This window comes from Acyrthosiphon pisum, chromosome X (assembly GCF_005508785.2).
Source record: "Acyrthosiphon pisum isolate AL4f chromosome X, pea_aphid_22Mar2018_4r6ur, whole genome shotgun sequence".
Lineage (NCBI taxonomy): Eukaryota > Metazoa > Arthropoda > Insecta > Hemiptera > Aphididae > Acyrthosiphon > Acyrthosiphon pisum.
This window is the reverse complement of record NC_042493.1, coordinates 96,605,402-96,611,881: the sequence shown is the minus strand read 5'-3', so window position 1 is coordinate 96,611,881 and position 6,480 is coordinate 96,605,402.

Here is a 6,480-nt window from a genome sequence, read left to right as displayed (position 1 = left end):
CCACTTAGATGCTAATTTTCCTTTTACTTGATTTTTCTTGCACTATGATTTTATCACCTTCATTGATTTTCAAAGACACAGATGAAACGATCAAATCGCTCCTATGATTTCTGTTTTTATTTCATTTGTTGCTCTGTTACCATCTGGTGCGTTTCTTGCATAAGACGTTTTCATTTTCGTAATGGTCATCCCCCCTGCCGACGCCACTGGACATATTGTAATTACTAATTAGTAGTATTATACTATTATAGTGAATAGTGATTATTATTATTTATTTATTACTTCTTTGGAATATAACTAGGAAGTTTATATTTTCTATGAAATGACAACAGTTAAGATTTATGTTACATTGTTACTAGTGCACTGTGTACATTGATAGGTAGGTAATAACTAATAATACAATTTCCAAAACGAACCTAATTATGCTGTGTTTTCTACAAACTACACTCTAAATTCTTTTAATATTATATTGGGATATAAATAAAATAATATATAAGAATTAATTGTTGTCAACTTTATAAGTCTCTATATTATTATATAATATATTAATATCAGCTTAGGTAGTAGTGTGTCAACTGGTGTGAGTGTGTAACTACGAGGGTTCCAAGTTCCAACAGTAAATTTAGTCATTCGTCAATGTAATCCTTTGAGCATTAATGTGTTATAGTACCGAGTGCCGATACTGAAATAAAATATAAAGACTATAAAATAATATAGTCTGTGCATTTGTTATTAATTTGTTTTACTTTATACCAAAACTAGTTGTTTTTCTCCGATGGGATAAAAAAAACGTTTATGAGTCAGTTATAGGTATTTAAAAAAATAAAAGTAACTTAACTTTTAACTTAGTTATTATTTTCATGTAAATTTATAACTTACTTAGTTACTCAAATTCAGTAACATTATAAAACTAACTTTAACTTAGCTAAGTTATTTTTTATTTTAGGATAACTTAACTTTAACTAGTTGAAAAAATTGGTTAACTTGCCCAGCTTTGAATATAAGGTAAACTGTTAATAAAATCTCAAATATACTACCTACTATAACTACTGACCCAAGTATACCCAAATACCCAAATAAAAAATCGTAATATTATATTTATATAGATACCTGGGTAGAACACGGTTGAGAATGGTACCTTTATTAAGTACCTTTTCTAATAACACAATTGAGAACGTTTTTACCTACCAACTTTTATGCGACGTTGCCGCAGTAATTAAAAACACAAATACAAAAATTAAATATACAGATATCAGTTATTTGTCAGTTTAAGATTAAAAATCGACTAAAATTATTTTTATTTATTTGTCAATATTTATATTTATTTCATTAATTATACGTCAGCTTAAGATAAAAAATAAAAAAAACTATTTATATTTATTTGCCAGTTTATATACAATTTTATTTTTTTTTCCAAGGTACTTATATCTAGTTAATTTAAGATACTTGATGATGTCCTTAGTTTGTTAAGTATTAATTGTCGAAATAATCCGATCATAATTTTTACTGGCCATGGTTTTCATAATATTGTTTTCAATTGATTTCATTATTGCCACGGTCTGTGTTTGGGTTTCCTTTAAAACAGAAATTACAATATTTGTAGGACGATGCGTGCTATAAAATTGCCCGTTGTAAGTTCTGTGGAAGCTTTCTGCTCCATTGATGGTTGTTAAAAATAAAATAATAAATTATTATTAATATGCAGACCAAATAAAATCAGATAAATATAATAACAAGTACCTACATAGTACCTATTAACAAAATAGTAAGTTACTAAGTTATAGTATATTAAGTAGGTACCTTGGATTTAATGTTGGTACTTGTGCCCAAAGAATAGGTGATTCCCTCAGTGGGAAAAAGAAAAGGCAAACCAAAAAATGATTTAAGCCATTGACCTAATTCATTAGTTTTGTCTTTATATGCACTTCTCAATATTCTCAACGTTCTCAATCGTACTCTACCGAGATACCTATATAATATATAATAAAAAAAAAATTAAATAAGCATGATGTAGAGAAGATATAATATCTACAATAGAGAATAGAATATATTATCATTTAAAATAATAATATTACATACCTATGTAATAATATTACTTATAAATTATTAATAAAATAATAATTTATTTTAGCTGGAAGATGCCATTTGATCAATTATTGCAAAAACTAAAATACAAATAAATGTATTATTTTTAATATTAGATTAGAAATAGTTGATCCCAGGTTAAACCGCGGAATTCGGCCGATAAAATCGGTGACGAGATATTTTTACTACCAAACTGCCGAGAAAATTTGAGACAGAAATATGTACAAGTGGTGTCACCTTATCTTCATTACATCTTGGCTATAATATTACCTTAAATATCGCTAAATATGCACTGAAAATATGCAATAAAAACAACAAAATATGTAAAAAAAAAAAAGAAATTTGTTAATTAATCATTTTTTAATGACTTACAAATTATTATAGGTAGTTACATAAGATTTGAAATAATTTGGTCACTCTGATCAGAATCCAAATGAATTTACTATACAACGCATTCAACCCTCATTCGTTGATAATCGCAGTAGAAATCGACAAAAAAAAACCCCAATAAAATCAGCAGATACCAAAAATTAGAACCAAATAGGTACCTAATACGAAATTATCGTAATAATTCTTTTGACAAAAATCTAAAAACACGTTTACTAAAATATAATTTCATAAAATATGACCGATTTTGATTCAAAAATGCAAAAAAAGTCCAAAAAAAAGCATGATAAAATTTTTAATATGAGTTCACTGGATCACGAAACACATATTTAGCTTACTCTGCTATTTTTTAAACATCTAATAAAAAATATGCAAATGCTATAAAATCCCAACCCTGCACAAAACACACATAATATTATATTATTTTATATTATTATTATTATTTTTTTTTTATGATTTATTGTGTATAATGTTGGTGAGTTTAGATTTTATAAAGTATAATATTAGTATCGAATTTTTTTCTACTAAATTTACATGTTCCATATATTTGTGAAGAATGTGGAAATTTAACTAGAAAGATATTATTAATGTATACAAGATTATTATTTTACAAAATAGATATGCAAATCGTATCAAAAAAAGTTTGTTAGTCTTGAGGGACTAAAATGCCATCAAAAGTGTACATTCACAACGTATTCAAGAAGGAAAACTATTTTTCCGTGTAAAAGAATATTCGTAAGTCAATATGTTGTTAAATAAATATATTAATATGTCTTTATGATTATTATTTTTTTCTAATAAATAATAGGAATGCCATTAATGCAATAAAAAATGTATGCGGAAAAACACCTTAAGACGTTATATTATATGTGGTCACTTATTTGAACACGGTGTTTTTGTAAGTATAATATGGAATAATATTTAATTAATTAAAGTTTTTAAATTATTTTTTTTGTATGTTTGGAATGTGATCATTGCTTGAAAATATATGCTAGAAAAAATGATTTATCAAAACATAGTGACCGTTGCTTTAATTACAATTCTTGGATAATCATGTTCGTCAACAACGTCAGGATGATGGTAAGATAAATGTGTAAAATAATAATAGTAAAAACATAATATATGACACTAAATTTAAAATATATAAAAACATTTATCTATTCATGCATTTATTTCTACTTCAGATAATGATATAGTGCCTCTTACAAATTATAAAAAGGCAAGAGGAAAAATGACAGCACAAAAAAGGATTTTTGATAACAAATGACTAAGAGTGAATAAGCTAAAAAAACAATTTAATTTTTTTAAATATTTATGACTTTCAGTGAATGTGTTAAGAAATAATTTTATTATTATTTATTTTTATTGTACTATATATTTTTAGATTTAATTTTTTTTAATTTAAATTTTTTTAGTCATATGGGGTGTAATGATAGATCGCTTCCACGCAGTATATCCTGGGAAACGTCAACTTGTGACGGCTTTCCCACCTTTTCCTCTTTAGTTTTATTTAATTAATTTTTATATAATATCAAATTTAAATTACAATTCCAACAGATAAAATATATGTAGATAGAACAATTGGACATTCGTCATCGATATTACAGTTGCATATCTGATCGGGATATTATATTATTATGGAATATTATCGCACTTAAGTGAGTACTAAATCGACCCTACCCGGTTCCACACCGTATCTATATTATTGTAATAAATTGTGGAGTTCGTTTATTCGGCTCATACCTATTTCAAAAAAATTGGACGCCAACATTGTGGTGCACAGTGTACGGTACACTATCATGCAATCGGTATTTTTATCGATTGTACGGGTACGATGTTACATTTACGAATTTACGTTTACGATTATCTACAATGTTAAATATTATTATTGTTGTTTGATGAGAAACGGTGCTCATTACTCATACGTCACTGGTACACACGAGTGAATGCCGAACTGAAATTTTTTTTAAAGCAATGTAGTAGTCAGTAGAATAAAAATACGAAAATATTAATAAAGTAAGAGTTAAAGTATTAGTAAGGATATAGTGGAGAACCACGTTATGTACGGTGTGCATAGTAGCTTTATGACCCGCCCGAATACGATGGTTGTGAGTAGTGGTCTGCTTCCTCCAGAGAAGAGATGCCTCCATCACCACTCTTACTATCGTGCATTTGTTAAACGGAATAATTTTAGCATATATTAGTTTACATTTACTAAAATTCATGTAAAATAAAGATAAGTATAAAAAAAACATGTCCTAAAAGTTATACATATCTATAAAGCCCATATTGAAAAATTGTTATGATACTTCAAAGTTCAAAATTCATTCTATTCACCCCGTTTTACGGTACACAAAAACAATACAATGTTGGTTTTCGTCATCCATAATTCGTGTAAGGCCTGCCTCTTTGGCAGTCTCGTTTCGAAGTTGGGAATGTTTAAAAGTTAAGTTTCAATGTCTAGAAATCTCCCATGGTCCATGAAAATCGGCAATTGAATGAATAATGATACGATCCCTCAGCGTATGTCCGGTGCTTTTTGGTATGTGTAAAAAAAATGTAATTACCGAAAACCATGTTAGATCATGTCAGTCATCACCCATCTAAGACGATACCAAAATGAGTAATCCAACTGCGGGAAAGAGTAATATGCGCAGTCTCTTGTTTGGTGCTTTTTCTTACGTAGAAAGTGTAAAGTCGAAAACCGTGCTGGAGTGTCTAGCAAGTTAGTCATCTCAAGTCAAAATCGATTAACTTTCAAGTTAGTCACCTAGGTAGGCAATCCGATTTCGTCATAGCTGGAGTAAAGTATAGGTGATGATGATTTGTGTTATGGGTAGTGTTTGAAAATTTCATGAAATTTAAAAAAATGAAATATTTCATGAAATATTTCAAAATGTGTGAAATATTTCAATTAACCCCTAACCTAACCTAACCTAACCTAATCATTATTTTTGTAGTTTTGTCTTGTAAAATATTAGATGGTTAGGTTAGGTTAACTAGATGGTGTTAAAATAAAAAAAGGTGGGTAAGTGGATGTCGCTCTGCTGTACAGTAGGTTACAAGTGGGTCACTGTATAATGGATGGTATTAAATTTGAATTCAATGATAAAATATCATTGTATAAGAAAAACGATTCTGAGCGGAGATGGTACGTCAGTCTAGGTTTAAGACATATAATTATATAAATATCTAATATCTATGCTATTAAATTATATGGAATTTAATTTTCCTAAATTTTTCTTCTGAAAAACAGTCTTATCAATTATCATTGAGCATACTTCTTATTCTTTATACTATGGTAGATTGTATGGATAGGCCATAATATTTTGATATTTTGATTATTCAGTTTCATATATCACCGAATAATATTTTTAAATTATAACAAAAAACCAAGATCGTTAATATTGATTTTAATATGTAATTTCGTCCAAATTTGAATTTAAAATGTCTGTAAAAAATAACTATGTTCATATATTTTTTAGTTACAGTATGAACTATTTATGAGAACCTTTGTTTTAAATTTGTAATCCTTAGCTATAAAAACTGAACATTTATAATGAACATAATTTTCGAGATTTTGTCAAAATTCGATCTTTAAATGCTTATAAAAAAAATTGTGCCGGTGTATTTTTAATATTTTTCAACTGATATTGTAACAATATATCAGGAGCTTTGTATTAAATTTTTACACTTTTTGGCCCAACAGATAAAACTTTATTGATATTTATAGAAAAAAAAACTAAAAAAATTAGAAAACTTAACAATGTCCGTAAACAGCTCAAAAAGAGTCAAATTATTTTAAAAATGTTATCGTGTATAGAAAACATTGAGTGAAATTTTCAAGTATCTACAATCATTCGTTTTTTAATTATAACAAAATAAGAAAATCATTACGTGAGAAATTGAGTGAATATCAAACGTTGTAAAAATATGAATTTCAAACGTTCATAAAAAATTTAATTTGACTTTCTTATAGACATTTTTTTTTTGATAAATGTAGATAAT